Source organism: Pantherophis guttatus, chromosome 1, assembly GCF_059756535.1.
Source record: "Pantherophis guttatus breed Tessera chromosome 1, ASM5975653v1, whole genome shotgun sequence".
In the NCBI taxonomy this organism is placed as follows: Eukaryota; Metazoa; Chordata; class Lepidosauria; order Squamata; family Colubridae; genus Pantherophis; species Pantherophis guttatus.
Window position 1 is genome coordinate 189,874,561 of NC_142063.1, and position 19,732 is coordinate 189,894,292.

Here is a 19,732-nt window from a genome sequence, read left to right on the forward strand (position 1 = left end):
GGGAGTCCTCCTGGATAGGCAGCTGTCCTTGGAGGAACATCTGACGGCTGTAACCAGGGGGACCTTTTGTCAGGTTCGCCTGATCCGACAGTTGCGGCCCTTTCTTGATCGGGATTCCCTGTGCACAGTCACTCATGCCCTCTTCACCTCTCGCCTTGACTACTGCAACGCTCTCTACATGGGGCTCCCCTTGAGGAGCACCCGGAGGCTCCAACTGGTCCAGAACGCAGCAGCGCGGGTAGTGATGGGAGCAGCATGGCACTCCCATGTAACACCGCTCCTGCGCGAGCTGCACTGGCTCCCAGTGGTCTTCCGGGTGCGCTTCAAGGTGTTGGTTATCACCTTTAAAGCGCTCCATGGCATAGGGCCTAGCTATCTTCGAGACTGCCTGCTGCCACCGACGACCTCCCATCGACCCGTGCGCTCCCACAGAGAGGGCCTCCTCGGGGTGCCATCAGCCAAACAGTGCAGGCTGGTGACCCCCAGGGGGAGGGCCTTCTCTGTGGGGGCACCTACCCTCTGGAATCAATTGCCTCCAGAGATAAGGAGAATCCAAGACCTCAGTGCCTTCTGCCGTGCCCTTAAAACCTTCCTTTTCCAGCAAGCCGGGCTGGCCTAATTTTTTTTAAGTGTTTTTAAGTGTTTTGTTTATTGTTTTTAATTAATGGGGCCAAATGTATATATATATATATATTAACTGTATTTTAATATTTGTACTTGATGTTTTTACTTGGCTGTTCACCGCCCTGAGTCCTCAGGGAGAAGGGCGGTATACAAATTCAAAATAAAATAAATAAAATAAATATTATGATGAATTGGCAATCCAAGAACAATAAATTGCATCACTCTTTGCATTTTGAATATAGGGTGGCAACCTCCAGTTATAATGGCTTAGTATCTCTTTGCCTCCTTTTGAGTGAAAAACAGCATTATTCTTGTGCAGTAAAAACTTACTTAATGTTTAGTAGTGTCACCAGGAAGCCAATAAAAATGCCTGATGGATTCAGTTTTGCAAGCTGAGTCTCCAGATCAGGGAATACAAGTATGTCAATTCGTATTCTATTCCCCCAAAAGGGGAAATAGGATTGCATATATTTCCTTCAATCTAACTAGCATTTATTTCAACTCTATTGACCAACTTTGTTTCTGAACACATAACTTGTGTGAGCTGAACTTTGCCAAAAAATGAAAACAACATACCTGTTTTGTTCAATAGTCAAATCCTAGACTGTGAACTGGGTTGGGAAACATTTTGATAATTAATGCCACCACCTAAAACTGAGGATGGAGCTTTCCATTTGTTTTTTCTAGATGTATGATCATTTTAAAAATCAGCTTATTTTAGGACATTTTTTTATAATTCTGTAAGAAACAACCTCAACATGATGGGAAATTGTGTCAATGATATTTCATTATTAAGCCACCGAAATTCAGCAGAGGAAATTTCAGCAAAAGAAAATAAGGAAAAGCCCAGCACTGCTTGCGGCTGAGGAAGGAATCAACTTTCCCCTATGTAGCTCAGAAAAGAAACGCAAGTAAGCAGATGACTCAAACAAGCTCATTGCAAAATGTATGGGTTTTTTTCACATAGCAAGAAAATATGCTCATAATGGTTATATCACTTCTCAGTCTTTTAGCTAAGATCAAGTGTAGTGTATATCAATTAAATATCCTCTGGGGAGACAGGGAATGATGAACATGATGAGATAGCGCTGAAGAGAATTTTCACATAAGTTTACACTTTTTAATAAAAGAAAAAAGAAAACAAATATAAACAGCCCCAAGAACTGAAAAAAATAGGATTATGAAAAATGCAAGAAAAGAGATGTAAATGTAAAAAAAAATGGGATTTGCGAAAAATACAAATGAGAGCAACGATTCACTTGCAATTGTATTTCATCACAGGATTATGCAAATCCTGTCTGAGCCTCCAGAGAACAGGAAGGCGAGGTCTATACTTTATGCAGGACCAGTATAGCCAATGGGAAGCAGCAAAGTATCTAACCTTTAATAAGCATGTTTTCAATCTCAACTTTACCTTTTATCTCTCTCTCCCTATTCCTCTCCCTATCTATCCTAATCTAATTTAACCTAATCTATTATTTATCTCTCTATATCTCTCTATCATGTTGAGTCATTATTAACTCCTGGCAACTTCCTGGACTAATGTCTGCAATTATCTTGGCAAAGTTTTCAGAAGTGGTTTGCACTTGCCTGCTTCCTAGAGCTGAGGAAAAGTGACTGGCTCAAGGTCACCGAGCTGGCACGATTAGCACTCACACACTCACATTTTCTGGCCTGATGCCTTAACCACCATACCAACTCTACCTCAACATAGACCAGTGGTGGGTTGCTCCCGGTTTGATCCGGTTCTATAGAACCGGTAGTAAAGCCAGTGGGAGGCTCCGCCCACCCACATCATTGTGGGTAATCTGCGCATATGCAGAAGCGCGCGCATGAGCAAAGCAAGTGTGCGCGCACTCCCGCTGCGAACTGGTAGTAAATGTAAGTTGAACCGACCCCTGACATAGACCCACACTACCAAGAAAGCAATTGATTTGCCATGGCAAAACCTCAGCATTCTTTACCAAATGTTTCTATGTACAATATTATCTGGTAATTGTTTATAGTGGGGAAAATCCTGTTCCAGAAGTTTTAGAGAATTTTACAGAATATTGCAGAATTTTTAAGGATTAAGAAACTTGGATATCCAAGCCAAACTCTATGCCTATTGTCCAAAAACTGCCTAACAACAAGAAGAAAAATTCCCATTTGGATGAATATAATTTTGTATTGTACTGAGTAGGGAGTCCCATTTTCCAAGCTAGTATCTTTCCAGATGTTTGGAATTTCAACTCCCAAAATGTTCAACTTTTGGAACAAGGCTCCATGTTTTCCCGTCTAATTTTACTTATTATTCAGTCATTTGTTTGGTAATTGAGACAGAAACATGGAATATAGCTTCATGTATTATATGTCTAACAGTCCACTTTTCCCATCAATAGTAATATTTACATTGGGAAGTAAAAAACTAATCCAAGCTGAACTGTGGCATAGTAGTTGAGGAGATGGATTATGAGCAGGAACCAGATCTTAGCCTATCCTCAAATCTAGAAGCTTCCTGGGTAACTTTGGAGCAGTCACACCATCCTAGACCACCCTAAATCATAGATTGTTGTTGTGGGGAAAAACAGAACAGGGGAACCCTACAGTATGTATGCCACCTTGACCTACAAAATAAAAGATAAGATATAAATCAAATAAATAAACTTTTTACTGCATAGTAGGAATCAATTTTCTTGTAATGCACCATGCTCATATGAATTACGCATTAGGTACCCAAACAGTTCAAGCTTCATTTTCCAGAACTTTAATGACTTTCCAATCTAGACTCTGCAAATTAAGATTGTTCCTGAATTTTCATTCAGGCTTGTCCATTTTACACTAGAGTTTGGGAGTAAGAAAAAAGAATTACTTGGCACTAAACTAACTGTCTGGAGTCAATGCCAGAAGCATAAACAAACATTTTTTTTTGTCCATGTGACAGCAATATTTTTTAATATTTTTTAAAATTAAAATATTTTTATCCTTTAATCAAAGCTGGGTAAAGACACTAAGGAAAAAACAGTACAAAAATTAAACTTTAAAAATTAATTTTAAAATAACATGTCATAAATAAGCTATAAGAGATTCAGGACCAAACAGGGAACTCAGGTTTAGATTATATACTAAAGAACAAAAAACTACTAGAAGTCATTCAGAAAAACTAGCAGTAGTTTTCTACAATCGCAAAAGAGAGGAACAGTATAACTGTATTTAACTAATAGGATTAATAAATTGCTTTTCTGTTCATGAGTAACCTCCAAGTTATTATTTAAGCATGTTCTTAAAAAAAGAGTAATATCCCAACACAATATTTTTAAAAATCCCTCCATATCCCCAAACATTGCAGGTTATTAAAAGTCCCCCAAATTCAGTAAAGGTGAAACTGAACTCATTTCCTCAGGAGCTAGATCTTTGAACCAACTCAGTTCTAATACCTATAGCAAAAAAAACAAACAAACAAACAACAGGAGCACATGAACTGATGCTGCCTCTCTCAGTTCGAATCCACCCCCTTGGTGGCAATTTATTTCTAATTCTAGGTTGGATGCCTAACTAGCTGAGGTAACTTGATTGACTGTAAATTGTTCCCCAAAACATACAAGCAGCCATTACAATTGTTTTAATTATGCTTGCTGTGGATTTTGTTGGAAGGAAGGAATAACTTTACCCTTTTATCTGTCATTGAATTTTCCAAGGCCCTATGAACAACTAAGATGCAAGACTGCCAGTTTAGTGTAGTGCTTAAGGCACAGGGCTAGAAATCAGGATATTGTGAGTTCTAAGTGTCAGCAGTCTCTCTCTGTTCTGTGAAGAAGACAATGACAAGCCACTTCTAAAATCTTGATAAGAAAACTGCAGGGACTTGTCTGGAGGCATTCCTGTGGCTAATGAACTAAAAGGAAGAACGACGAAGGAAAAATTTCCAACAAGGCTGCATCTCTCATCTCCACTAGGATCATTCAAGAAGTCCTTCTTCTCTTATAGTTCTGGGTAGAAATTATCACAGCTCTGAGGAGCAGTAAATCATATTATGCAAACGACACTTCGAAAGGATTTCCTCCCAACATGCCTGCCTGTGATTACAAAGCCTCCTTACAGTTCTCGCCTCTGAATTCTGATTTCTACTAAGTTGCCTGGGACCCGTCACGGCGAAGCCGAGGGAAAGGAGGGTTTATCCACTCAGGTTGAGTTCTCCGCTCAGACCAGCACACCAAATCGCCCAAAGGAAAACGAGGGTTTTCACCGTTTCCCCGTACTTACTTTGTGGGCTGCCAGATTCTTCATTATCCCAAACCGTTGCAAGAACTACTTGTAAGCAACACATCACAGTTGGAAGATGTAGCGGCATAACGTCACCGCCGCCCACGAATCCAAGACACAAACAAAACACACGCGGGCGCGCGCGCATATACACACACAAACACAATCACTCCCACCCAGAACAACAAGTCTGCCGGGGAAAAAACAAACAAGGATCATTTGCAACAGAAGAGCACGAAGAGGTCTTCTTTCAAACAGGAGCTAATTTATTGCGGGCGGCGGGGAGGGCGAACTGAAACAGGCTTGGGAGATCAAATGGCAGTGAACGTGTTGCTCTGGCTTCAGGAGCGACCACGGAAGGAAACCTGCACACTCTCCGAAGCGCTGCCTCCAAAGCTACCGGGGCAAATGAAAGGCAACCAGAGTCCCGGTTCAAACACTCACTGAAAAGTACCCCAAAGAAGCAGCGGGATTACGGGCACTTCAAGTCAGATGACTCGCCATCTCCACTCGGGGCGACGGATGGATGGAGACTCTTGCTCCAGGCGCTTCATTCCAGTCTCCCGTTTCGCCGTAAGGCTGTTCCTTCCACCTTCTCCAGGCGCAGCGGCGATTCTGGACAATACCTGCGCTTGCTCCGGAGGAAGAAAGGCGAGGCAAGTGCCTCTCTCTCTCTCTGCCTCCCTTCCTAGTTCTTGCAGGGATGCGGCGGAGACTAGGGGCCTTGCACGGCCGCCCGGGTGTCTGCGCTGCGCTGCGCTACTCTGCACACCGACTCCTCCCACCCTCCTTCCGACAGTTGCTCCCCAGTCCGCGAAGACAGGAAGGCGAGGGACGCTCGGAACGGCCACCTGCACCGCCCGCCACACGCGACGAGGGCGCCCCGCCCCTGCCTCACCTGTCCCTTTTGTCGAATCGCACACCTGCAGGCACTACTCCGCTGAGAAGTTCGCCAAACCCTCGGATGCTTGGACTTCTCGCGTTCAGAGGCCTAGCGGGGTGAAATCATCCATAGAGAGGGATTTATAGAGGCAAGCTGTATATGATAGGTCTAGTGACCATACGCCCTTTATTGTAAAAGGAAAGTCCTGTATTTCAGAAAGCAGTCTTTTAGATTTCTTTCTTTCTCAAAAGCCAACATTTGTCCTTTATTTTCGTCATTTAACTTTTACAGTAGACAGGCAGGGAACCACTTAATGCACAGTCTTGCGAAAAATACGGAAATTGAATTGTCTTTTTAAAACAAATGTACTTATCTTAGAATATGGGTTTTTGCACAGTTTTTTCTTGTCTTAGCTATTGAATTTTCCTTTGTGAAGAAAAGGTACAAATATAAACAGTTACATTTTTCATTGTTATGAACCGCTTTTCAGATTTGTCCCCTTTTGAGGTTGTCCTTTACTTTTTTCCCAAGAAAATATGGTCATCATAATTATAGGAGATTAGAGGGCTGTTCATTGTGAAAGGCACTGGGGGATGGAAATTACTCATGTAACCAGAGGTTTTTCCCAGAGGCACAAGTATGTAACACATAGTAGGTGTGATCAGGCACTAGAACACCATGGATTAATTATCACTTTAAAATCCTATATTAATATATTGGTATATATATATATATATATATAGAGAGAGAGAGAGAGAGAGAGAGAGAGAGAGAGAGAGAGGGAGGGAGGGAGGGAGGGAGAGAGAGAGAGAGAGGGAGGGAGGGAGGGAGGGGGGGAGGGAGGGAGAGAGAGAGGGAGGGAGGGAGAGAATTTGCTCTAGTGCCGAGGTGGCGCAGCGGTTAGAGTGCAGTACTGCAGCTACTTCAGCTGACTGCTAGTTCAAGCAGATCAGCGGATCAAATCTCACCGGCTCAAGGTTGACTCAGCCTTCCATCCTTCCAAGGTGGGTAAAATGAGGACCTAGATTGTTGGGGGCAATATGCTATTTAGTATACTGTCTTTGATGTAAGCCGCCCAGAGTCCCCAGAGAGTGGGCAGCATAGAAATATGAATAATAAAATAAATAGTGGTTAAGGCACTAGACCAGAGGTCTTCAAACTTGGCAGCTTTAAGACTTGTGGACTTGCGGAGTTGAAGTCCACAAGTCTTAAAGCTGCCAAGTTTGGGGAGCCCTGCACTAGACTGAAACAGGGAGATAAAGACTTCTAGTCCCACATTAGGTATGAAAGCTGGCTGGGTGACTTTAGTCTAGTCTCTCTCTCTCTCATCCCACAACATCATGCTTTGGGCAACAAACCAGTTGGTCAATTCCTGTTACAACCGAGGGATCAACACATGGTTGATCCAAAAAAAGCAAATTCTCTCTTTCCCCACCCATCCCTCCCCCACCTCTCTCTCTCTCCCCCCCTCTCTCTCTGTCTTTGTTTCATTCAATCATCTCCAAATCTCAGACTACCTGGACAAGTCCCTGTAGTTTTCTTAGCAAGGTTTTTCAGAAGTGGTTTGCCAGTGCCTCCCTCCGAGGCTGAGAGAAAATGATTAGCTCAAGGTCACCAAGCTGGCTTTGTGACCAAGATAGGACTAGAACTAAAACAAACCTGCATGCCTACCTAGAGGACCATTATCAACATTTTGCAATCATGTGGAGGGCAATGTGAGAGCTGGATACTGAGTCATAGTCTTCCACAGACACAAGCAGACTAGAAAAACGCTCACCTTGGCACAGTAAAAGTTGATTGTCATGCATGGTGTAGCATTTGAAATAGTCACATGTTCACTCTTTCATTACATTGTTTAAAAGGTGTGCTGCTTGTATTTTTCCACAGTTAAATCTTCAATAGCCCCTATTGTATGTGTCCAAATATCTTTTCAAATCTAATTTGTAAGCTCTGTGACAATAATCAGCAATCATCAGCATTAAAAGACCCACAGGAAGGAAAAATACCATGACTATCCAACCCTTTGGTCTTTTATTAGACCTTCAATATCTATTGAATGAATTTATATTTTTAATTTCACAGGAGCATGTGTGAAAAAAACCATCCCCTGCAATAAAAAATTTTTATGTTCTAAAAAAATTATGTTTGTTCGGGACGTGGAGGTCGGAGAGATAGTGTCATTGTCTCCCACTGCTAAAAATATATTTTAATCATTCCTTTCCTTTAGGTATGGGAAAAACAATATTGGGGCAAATAATGCTGAAATGTGGAAATGAACCAATTTTTAGCATAACAGAAGTACCTGCCAAAAAGCAAGGCTGATGTTCCTTCGTAGGTAATATTCAGCAGAGTGTGACATAGCTGCTTATCTTTGGAGTTCCCAGGTAGAGCGTTCTAATGTAATTTGTGGGTTGCTGAGCACCTATTTATAGTTATTTTAATTTTGTTTAATATACATTGCCCAGAATTGCAACTGTTTGAGTTGGATGGCCATGCCAATCTCATAAATAAATAAATAAATCTTCCTCTTGCATACAGTTTTCTTGTTTATCTATGTTGAGTTTCTATTTACACAACAGAGGCTTGTGAGATTCCTTGAGTTGACTATGATTTTACAAACATGTCCACATAATTATCTTGGCAACTGGGCAGGTTTTCCCATTATATCTTGGATATTTTAAACTTCTAAACTTGCCTGCATCGTCATTCCCCAAGATTTCCTGATGTGATCCTGCTTGGCTTTTTCAGGACCATTGAAGATTCTGTTTTCATAAAATGTGAGCAATATTGAGATGCCATTGCATGTCCCATCTTCATATGAGGCCCTCTTTAACATGTAAAGGATATCCTACAATGTGAAACCTTAGCATCTTCTATTTTTACATTTAAAGAGATGGATACCTCAATGGATTCAATATGCCTTGTGGATTTGTTTTGTGCTAATTAACTGATATTAATCCCACAACCAGTGCAATTTAAATATAAATGTCTGGCAATTTTAAGAGAAAGAAACTTGGAGACTGGAAGTTCTAGTCCCACTTTAGACACAAAACCTGGGGGGTGACCTTGGGCCACTCATTCTCTCTCCCCCCTAGGAAGGGGAACAAAGACAAACCATTTCTGAAATTTTGCCAAAAGAACTGCAGGAATTTATCCAGGCAGTCTCAGAAATTAGTACAAACTCAAAAGCACAAAAAATAAGTAAAATAAAAATAGGTTTGGAGTACCCAAGTAGGTGTTAACAAGTAACCAACTTTAGATAATCTTAGTGTTAGCCTTGGAAGCCATCTTTTTCTTTGGAGCTTCAGGGTTGCCACATTTAGTGCCTGGGAAAACAGGAGGGGGGATTACATGGAGTCGGTGGAGGATTAGCCATAACAACATTCCTTTCTCTGGGAGTCAAGGACATTCAGCCTGGACCTGGATGGGAGTGACTGGGGCTGTCTCCAGTTGGGACGATGAATTGATTGGACCATGTGATGGACTTGTGGGTTCAGGGGATGGATCTTTGACTTCCTTTTGGGTGGGGAAAATCTGGAACTCTTAGATTCGGGTTTTCCCAGATGTGCCAATATGACATCTCTAATAAAATGGAACTTTGAGGAATTGCTAGCCTCTGAGTTTTCTTTTGTTGGAGGTGTTACTTAGAGCCCTGACACTTAGAAGGATAGCAGAGCAGAGCATAGCATAGCATAGCATAAGAATTCTTAATTAGTTAAGAGTGATTGGACACACAAAGAATTTGTCTCCAGTACATAAGAGAGACAGTTATAGAGGTACAAATGACAGACTCAATTATTCCTCTGTAGAATTATATCAGCACCTTGGGCAGTCTGAGCTTTCTGAGTTGGTGCAGGAAGAACATTCTTTTTGTGCTTTTCAACGACATTTTGATGTTAGGTGTCCATTTCAAGTCCTGGAAGATTATAGAACCCAGAACCTTGATGGTCTCTATTGTTGATATTGTGTTGTCTAGTATTGTAAGAGGTGGTAGAATAGGAGGGCTTCTCCTAAAATCTATTATCATTTCTATAGTTTTGAGTGTGTTGAGTTCATGATTGTTCTGGCCGCACCACAGGACCAATTGTTCAACTTCCAATCTGTATGCAGATTCATCACCATCTTGAATGAGACCAATGACTGTTGTATCATCTTCAAACTTCAGTACTTTAACAGAGGGATCCTTTGAAATGCAGTCATTGGCATAGAGAGAGAAGAGTAATAGAGCACACAACCCTGGGGGCTACCTGTGCTAATTGTACCGGCATCCAATTTTGCCTAGCTTCACCTGATGCTTCCTATCTGTTAGAAAGCTTATAATACACTTACAGGTGTGGTCAGGCACAGCTAGTTGAGTCAGTTTAGTGAGAAGAATATCTGGAATGATGGTATTGAATGCCGAGCTGAAGTCAACAAAAAGCATAGATTCTTGGAGATTCAAGATGTTGTAAGATCTAGTGCAGAGCCATATTAACAGCATCCTCTGCCGATCTATTTGCTTGGAAGGCAATTTTCAAGGAATCTAACAGCACATCTGTGATAGTTTCCAGGTGGGCCAACACTAACCTTTTGAAGGTTTTCATAACTACAGATGTCAGAGCAACCAGAAGGTAGGAATTGTTGACTTGGCTTAATCCTAGGACTACAAGCTAGACTGGAAAGTTGACTAAAATTCCTGGAAGACAAAGACAAACCCTCTCTGTAACAGATCATTTCTGTGACTCAGCAGAGTATTTGCCTTTGCCTTCTTATCAGTTCTAAAATCTTGCTTGCAAAGGGTGTGTTGTTCATATCATTCCTTGACTATTACTTACTATAAAGATTTTCTTCCATTTTGTTGGAAAAATAACTGATGTAATAAATCCAATCATCTGAATGCTTACAACTACAATGACATTTCTGTGGCATCTACTCAGGCAGGCAGCTGTCAACATTTCTTAGTTTTACTATGATTTAGAAAATTACATTGGGTCTTTATTGTAGAGATTATTCAATCCACAAACAATTTTTGAATGTTTAGAATATCCTGTTCACCATTTGAATTTTCTATCAGGTTTTAAATGCTGGAAAGAAGACTGACTAATCTGTCTTTTATAATTTCCCTATGTGATGCCTGGGAGACCTGCACAATCTCTACAGTAGTATAATGTTTGGCCCTTGGGTATCAGTGCTGGGATTCATAACCCAAAAGTGGATTGGCCACATCCTTGCCAATTCTCACCTTTCCATTTAAACCCTGGCATTCATTCCCTTTTCCTAATCTGTTGTCCGTTAGCCAACTATAAAGTCAACCAACAATCACAATCATTTCAACTAAAGATCATACAACTTGACTCTAAGCCATTTGCTCTTTTTAATTTTAGTTAGCTCCTTAGTTTTAGTTCCATAATTTAGTTTCTTAGTTTTAATTACTTATTTTTACTTCCTTTGTTCCCTGTTATTATACTGTATATACATTTCATATTGATAAGACCTATTCATCTTGCACCAACAGGTGGGAGATGGCTAAATAAGGAATTTGGATGTATGGTCTTGTGATTATTTTGATTAATTGAAATTATAGTTTGATACCAGGCTATTGTACATTCCTCTGAAGAAAAGTCCATAGCCTATATATCTAATCCATGATCAGATCAAATTTTTCTATTAACACTATAGTATGGAGTTCTGCATAATTTGATGGGAGAAAAGGTCATACTTCACCCTTGAGTTCAACTGCAAGGCTGTCCTCCAAAATATGAAGAGTGGAGAATAGGACAAAGTAATGACAAAATAAGACAAGATTTAAAAATTAATTTGAGTTTTTATCATATTAAAAATTATAATATACCAGCTTTGGGGGAAAGATCTAGGGGCTGTACACAAAAGTTCATGAGGCATATCAAGAAAGCAGAGAGTATAGGGCAAACTAGAAATTTGCTGAGCTGTTCTCCTTCCACTAGAAAAACAACATTTAAAATTGGAAAGAAAATGTACTTGATTTCTGATTAAGGGAGCATGGATGGTGGCATAAAAAATTATATATCAGAGGCTTTTTGCATGACAAACGGTATGAAAAGATAGCTGCTTTTCGCGACAGATTATAATCATTTCCTTCTCTACTATCCCAGTAGCTTTTCAACACTGGAATGATACTTTCTATTATTCTCATCTGTTTACTATTTTTCATCTGGTTTTCCCCCACCCCCAAAGGTATTGTGTTTTTTGTACATATTTTACTTTTGGCACACACTGTCCAACAACTTTGGATTGTTGCACTGCCTCCTTCTCTGTATTTTTTCATCTCAGACCGGATTTTTAAAACTGAATTTGGTTCTCAGTAGTGCCATCCTGCTCTGATGCACACTTCAAATGTCACACACAACTTACCAGAACAAAGTCCCAAAGTATTCCAAGAGATAGGCAGCATACAGCCTGGATACCTGTATTACTGCAGCTCTTCTGAATTTAAAAGGGGGATAACTAGAGTATTGCTTCTGTAATAATTTGACCCACAAATGTCCCTCGATAGAAAATTCTGTTTCCAGTTTCCTATTGAAAACTGCTTTCCTTGGTAAAAAGAAGAAAAGGGAATTTCTGTTCTTCCAAATATCAACTGAATCTCATATGATAACCAAACATGCAGAGAAAAAGAAGAAGCAAGGATGACATGATGACCACGAGGGAAATGTTCTGGGCACTCTATTTAAAGTTACTAACTATGCTTCCAGCCAAGGCTTTAATGGTGTGACTGTCTTCATGAGTGGGATCAGAAGAAAAGGAGTTGGGCATTCTGATACAAATCAGTATTTATTGCAAAATTTACTTAGATTGTGTGTAAAAGTATTTTTACTCCAAATATTTTTTCATGATAGTTTATGACTCCTCTTATGTGAAACTTAAATATAACACTGATCTGCAAAAGTATTTGTTGTTGTGGTTAGTTGCGAAGTCGTGTCCGACCCATCGTGATCCCATGGACAAGGTTCCTTCAGGCCTTCCTGTCCTCTACCATCCTCTGGAGTCCATTTAAACTCATGCCGACTGCTTCAGTCACTCCATCCAGCCACCTCATTCTCTGTCATCCCGTTCTTCTTTTGCCCTCAATCTTTCCCAGCATTAGGCTCTTCTCCTGTGAGTCCTTCCCTCTCATTAGGTGGCCAAAGTATTTGAGTTTCATCTTCAGAATCTGGCCTTCTAAAGAGCAGTCAGGGTTAACCTCCTCTAGGACTGACTGGTTTGATCTCCTTGCAGTCCAAGGGACTCGCAGGAGTCTCCTCCATCACCATAGTTCAAAGCCCTCAATTCTTTGGTGTTCAGCCTTCCTTATAGTCCAACTTTCACATCCATACATTGCAACTGGAAAAAACATAGCATTGACTATACGCACTTTTGTTGGCAGGGTGATGTCTCTGCTTTTTAGTATGCTGTCTAGCTTTGCCATGGCTTTCCTCCCCAGGAGCAAGCGTCTTTTAATTTCTTGGCTGCAGTCCCCATCTGCAGTGATCTTGGAGCCCAGGAAAATAAAATCTGTCACTACCTCCATTTCTTCCCCATCTATTTGCCAGGAATTGAGAGGGCCAGATGCCATGATCTTAGTTTTCTTTTGCAAAAGCATAGGGGCAATTAATTAAGTCAATTTATATAGCCAACCATTTTACTTGTATATGACTCTAGCAGAGTCTACTGTTTACATTGCCTATGTAATGTCTGCCTGTGTACCGGTAGTTGAATTTTATATGGTAACAATAGAAGCTGTGTACTTTATTTGAAAACAGAATCAGAATACAATTTCTTGAATCCAGGAAGATGAGATATCTGGTTATAACCCTGCCAATCTTAAATCCAAAAAGGAACTCCCAGCTAAATAAAAATGAGCAGAGTATTTACTTGTCAGAGAACATCAACAGCAGAAGATAGTCCAGGGCTGCATTACAGATGCGCAGGGAGGGAGGGAAGGACTTTATTTTAAATTTTATTTTTGATTTGAGTTTCTCAATTTCTCAATAGAGTTGAGAAATATTTTGGTTGACACTAAAAATAACAAAATCCAATTCATCATTGTGAAGAAGTTACACCATGACTATGCTTTTGATCAGTTTATGCCTATGTACAATATATTTTCAACTTTCCACAGCCTTCCTCACTGCAATATGTTGCGACACTAATTTTCTGCATTTTGGCTGAAATTCTGAGAACTGCTATCTCAATTCATCCAGGCCAAGGAGCCTCAGGTTTGGGGGGGGGGGACTGTGTAGTCCAATGCTTGCCTCTTCTTTCAGTTATAAAATCCATCTAAGATGAATGGCCATGATATATGTCTCCCACAATTGTTGAATCATTACTTTCATTCAGGGCTGCTAATCAATCTACATGCTTTCACACCCTGTTATACCAATATACAGAACAGCTCACTAATCTAATGCTGATGCAAACATTTGGGTCCCAACTTTTGTGTGTCTTGATTGATATGACTGTATTTGGCCTTAATGCTGAAGTCAGTGCAGAATGTCATATCAGCATGAGAGCAAGATAATTTCTTTTCATATGTTTGCTTATCTAGGGTTCCTAAATTAAGAAATCTCAAAGTAGAACAGTTACTGTTCTAATTCTTTCCCTTTGCTATACTTTTCTCTATTGACATAGAGTGATGAATAGCACTTAACAATAGCACTTATGCCACTTTACAGTGCTTTACAGCCCTCTTTAAGCAGTTTACAGAATCAGCATATTGTCCCCAACAACTGGGTCTTCATTTTACCCATCTTGGAAGGATGGAAGATTGAGTCAGCTTTGAGCCTGATGAGATTTGAACTTCCAAATTGCAGGCAGCCAGCAGTCAACAGAAGTAGCCTGCAGTACTGCACTCTAACCACTGCGCCACCATGGCTCATATTATTGAATATTGAATATTGGTGAATAAGGTTTAGACAGTTACTTCTTTCGCGAATGAAGGTGTGTCCCTTCATTCACATGTGTGTCCCAGGATATTGTTGCAAGATCCAGTCTGAGTCAGTCACCAGGACCAAAGGTTTATTCTTCCAAGTTTTGGGGTTCATGCTAAAGTCCATCATCGGGATTTCTTTCTTTCTGGAATATATTATTTCTTTGCATGAAGAAATTTGCTATGATATGAAACTGAAAATGACTACAATATAACTGTTTCATTTTTCCCAAAGCATCTATGGACATAAGAATAGGAATAAGATAAGAATAGAAAGGACTGAAGAAAAATCACAGAATAGAAAGATCTGCAAACAGAAGTAGAATGACTGTGGCAAAGAAAATAAAGATGATACTAATAGTGATTAGCACCTTAGGTGCAATCCTGAAACATCAGCACTATTAGCATTGACCAAATCCCCATCCATCAATTGCAAAAGATAGTTTTACTTGGAAAGCTTATATCCTGCTACAATATCTTTTGCTCCATCAAACAACATTTTAGTATCCCAGGTCCTTGGGAAGGATTCGATAGGTGGACAAAATTGCCAAATTCAGTCTAAACATCTGGCTGATTCGCTAACCAATTAAAATAATTTATTAAATTTATATGTCCCCTGACTCTCAATGATTTTGGGAGACTCACTACAAAGACAGTCCAATCTTTGTATTAATAAAAATTGGGTGACTTGACCTAATAATCAACCTGGGAAATCTCTGATATTATAACATTCTCAAGTAATCTTCAATTTTTTTAAAATGCAGCCAATGTGGTTTAGAAAATTTTCAGTCTGAGTAGGAAAATAGTGTATTTTCACCAGAAATTCATACTTCTGGATGGATCAATATGTCAAGCCTGGAAGCCATCTTTTGTATTAGGCCTTCAGACCTGCCACGTTTACTATTGTGGGAAATTGGGAGGGGGGATTGAATGGAGTATGGGTGATAGTCATAACAACATTCCTTTCTCAAGAAGGACAACTTGCCCTGCACCTGGGAGGCTGGACCTGGGAGGCATCCCCAGTTGGGACGATGTTTGATTGGACCATGTGATGGACTTGTGGGTGTTGGGCAAGGACTTGAACTTTTCTTTTTTGGCTGAATCTCCAAATCATAGTGAAGACACAAAAATATTTGTTTAATGTAATCATTAGAAATATGGTGCCCCAAACTGTCTTATAATCACTAGTGGCTTTTAATATTTTAAAATGTTTTAATATGCTTTTAATTGCATTTTTCTGTTTATATTTTAGCTATACAGTGCTTTGATGGCGTTCATCACACCATGCAAATAAGTCATACAGCTGTATATTATATTGTTATAGGTTACTTCCTTTTTTGCCTCCCTGCTCCCTTCCTCTTTCCTTGCCTCCTCTCCCACTTCCTTAATTCCTTTTCTCCCTCCTTCGATCTCCCTCCCTCCCTCCCTTCCTGTCACAGTTCTTTTATGTATACCCAAATCAGTGGGCTCTAAAACTCAAGGCAGTCAAGACAACCACACAGGTCCTTATGCAACACACATACACAAACACTCAAAGGCTGAATACTCACTGATTACTACTCTGCTCTTTTCCACTTCTACTACCTCTTTTACTACTACTTCAGTTACTATTCCTTGTGAATCCTACTGCTGGAGAGCAGTATTTTTTTTCTATCTACTTGAGATTGCTTTATACATACACACCTTTCCCTCTCTTCCACACACCAACTCCATTAACCCCAGCTGCCTCTGCTTTTATACCCAACAATTGCTGAACTGGCTAGGGAGAGGCCTTAAAGGGATAGGTGCTGGCCATTTGGTAGGTAGCCTGTCATCTCACACCTCCCTCCCTGTCATTACCTTCCTTCTTTCTCCCTTCTAGTTTCTTTCACCATTCCTTCTTTTCTCCCTCCCTCTCACTGTTCATCCCTCTTCACCCTTCCTTCCATTTCTTCTTCACTCTTTCTCCCTCTTCCTTCCCCCCTCTCTCCCTCCTTCCCTTTGTTCTCTCCTTCTGATCCTTCATCATTGTTTTTTTTAACTTTTGTATTTATGTGTTTTATTTTGTGCCTGTTCACCGCCCTGAGTCCTTCGGGAGTAGGGCGGTATACAAATTTAATAAAATGAAAATGAATGAAAATTGTTTCCTTCCTCTCTCACACTATTTATTATACATGGATATATTTCTGAAAAAGAGTTTTTGATTTGCAGGAAATCTGGTGTAATGGAGAAATCAGTGGGATATGTCAATCTCTGAGTATAAATTATGAAGAAAAAGAAAGACCAAACTAAATTCTTTTCATCAAGGAATGAAAAATGTAAAATAAGTTCAAAAGAGATTGATTCTAGCAAAGAAATCACTCTTAGTGAGAAGACTCTGAAATCTTGCTTTGTTCCCTCAGACTAAAATACTCTAAGTGATCTTGAGGTAGAGAATAAAATAAGAAAAATTCACAGAGAAGGTTTTATCAAGGGGTCTAGACAATTCTAGGTACAGACATTGGATGGATTGGGCAGATACTCAAATCCTGAGATGAAGCAGGGTAGTTGGGAAACCATTTTCACGGACCTAAAATTGAATGGGCCAATATGACCTTAGTTCACATCCTCACTGAAACTGTTTTTGCAAATGCAGTGGAAAAAAAGGCTTTTTGAAAAACCCAGGGGCAGAAAATTGGAGGGGGGAGGCTAGAAAAAGGATGTGTGAGATTTGCAATCAGGTCACCATTAGTCATCCAAGCCAGTCTCTTCAGAAATTGAGAAATAATGGGATGAAGAAGCCTTAATTTTGCTACCTGCTTCTTAGTATTTTATCTCTGCTGTCTGTTTCTCAGTGCTGCATTAGATGGCCAACCCATCCTAGCAATTTATTTATTCTTTATTTCATTTGATCTGTCCTGTCCTTTGCTATTTATTCACCAGTCTTGCTTGTTCTAAAACATATTCATTTATTAACCTACAGTTCTACTCGAGTGAGTACTTACCAGATAAAGTCAATCGTCGTTTATCCTTCTCAAGTAATTATTTAAAAATCACTGAAACCATTCTCCATTCCAATTTGCTCTTCCTTTGCTATCCTATTTGCATTTTAGTTGACTGCCTTATTTCCCTATATTATTTTCCCAGAACTTGTCACCTTCTACCCCTGCCATTTTTATCTACTATTAAAGGAATAATAGAATATTTAGCAGGTAGCCATAGTCTCACTGACTTTGTGAAATACAAGCAAGTAGGGCTGGCTTAGCACTTGTATGGATGCCAATTCTTCAGGGTAGTCCATGTTAGGAAGCCAATTCTATTAGTCTAACTGGAACTGCACTTTATTTCTATAGGCTACAGTAATAGAATCATGAAAACGTGACTCTGTTTTGCCTTCCTTTCCTTTTCTACGACAGTGAATTAGGGTAGAAGCAGGCTGAGTTCTTAATGTTTTCCTTGTTTCCCAGACTCAACGTGTTTCTGTGACAGACTCTGCATAGCTTCTCCAAAACCATCGCCGTGGCTTTCTACAGTGAGAGTCCCTATTAGTGCTTGGAAATCCCAGGGCTGTGGGGTAGAATGGGAATTCAGATTATTCTGAAGGAAGTCAATGGCAAACCACTTCTGTATTGTTGCCAAGAGCCTTCCATCAATATAAATATGAAATTACCAAGAGTCAAACTCAACTCAAGGGAGTCTTTTTACCTGTATGTAGCCTGACATTTGTTGCACTGATGTTTTTATGAAATTTGACACACCTTGCCTCCTAAAGGTCTACTTTGAGAAAGTTGCCTTTGTTTGCTACATTATGGAAAAATGCAATCCATTTTTCAATCCCTCTCCAGATCCAGGAATCAAGTCAGATCACACTATCTATGGAGTAGCTAATATTATTAGACCAATTCCAAACATTCAGATTAGGCTACTAAGCCATCCTAATCTCTGCACAACAAATTCTAAGATGCATTCCAAATCTAAAGTGAAAGACATACAGTGTGTTGCTGAACCAATATATAAAATTGGAAAACAGACAAAGACATTCAGCAGGATCACAAACTGTTAAATAAGAAACTATTATAACATGAAGGGACTATAAAATAGGAAGTTGGAACAAAAATTCAAGAGGGTCTAATCTCTCTCTGAACACCGGGGCGGGAGGAGTTCCCTTTATATAGTAAAAAAAGGTCAAGTTGAATAGTTACCATGGATTAGAAAACATACTATCAGCTTTAAAAATAGATGCATGCATGACAGTGTCATGTTACAAGAAAAAGAGTACTTTGTTTAGAAAGTGAAATGCCCAAATGATGAAATAATCACTATTTTGTTTCTTTGAGTCAAATAGACTCCCAGTGACTGCCTGGACAAGTCCCTGCTGGTTTCTTGTCAAGACTTGTGGAAGTGATTTACCTTGCCTTCTTCTTGGGTCTGAGAGAAAGTGACTATCCCAAGGTGAACCCATCTGGCTTCATGCTTAAAGCAGGACTACAACTCACAAATTTTCCAGTTACTAGCTGGAGGCCTTAACCACTACAACAAATTGGTTTTCCAAATGAGGAAAGCAAACTTGTGCAAGATACACAAGAAAACAGTTTCAACAACCTTTTGAGGAACATACCATTGAAGACCACCATATCCATTGAGGAATGTATCATTAAGGGCCAGTATTTTGAGGACCCTCTTATTAAAAGACCAACAACTAAAAAAATATCAACAAATCTGATTGGACTGACAATTAGATGATGTGTATGAAGAGGCTGTATAGATACCGAAGGAAGACCATAGAGTATCTTCTGACATGGGCATCCTCTGACATATCTGGCCCAGGGGTGAAATCTGCTTACCTTCCCTACCAGTTCAGAAGTGTGTGCACCATCGTCACGTACGATTTTTGACCCTCTGCGCATGTGCAGAAGGCTTTGCGCATGCGCAGAGGGTTAAAAACCAGGAAGTAATGACATCCGGGTGGGTGGGCAGAGCCTCGCGCTGCCACCGCTACCAGTTCACCAAACCATGCACCAGCAGCGCTACTGGCTTGCGCAAGCTGGCAGGATTTCACCACTGATCTGGCCATCAATCTAGTGCACCACTTCCTCTCCTCA

At 40.1% G+C, this 19,732-nt stretch overlaps 1 protein-coding gene across 2 annotated transcripts in view; it reads right to left on the reverse strand.

The window, feature by feature from the left end:
- PAQR8 (progestin and adipoQ receptor family member 8) overlaps nt 1–5,627 on the reverse strand; it is a 34,903-nt gene extending 29,276 nt beyond the window's left edge. The window contains exon 1 of one of the 2 annotated variants that reach the window (XM_087882257.1): nt 5,321–5,627. The gene's annotated coding sequence lies outside the window, so the exon portion shown is untranslated. Of the gene's footprint in view, nt 1–4,866 lie in introns of both variants that reach the window. The other variant, XM_034432523.3, reaches the window with a different exon arrangement.
- Between the last annotated feature and the right edge of the window lie 14,105 nt (nt 5,628–19,732).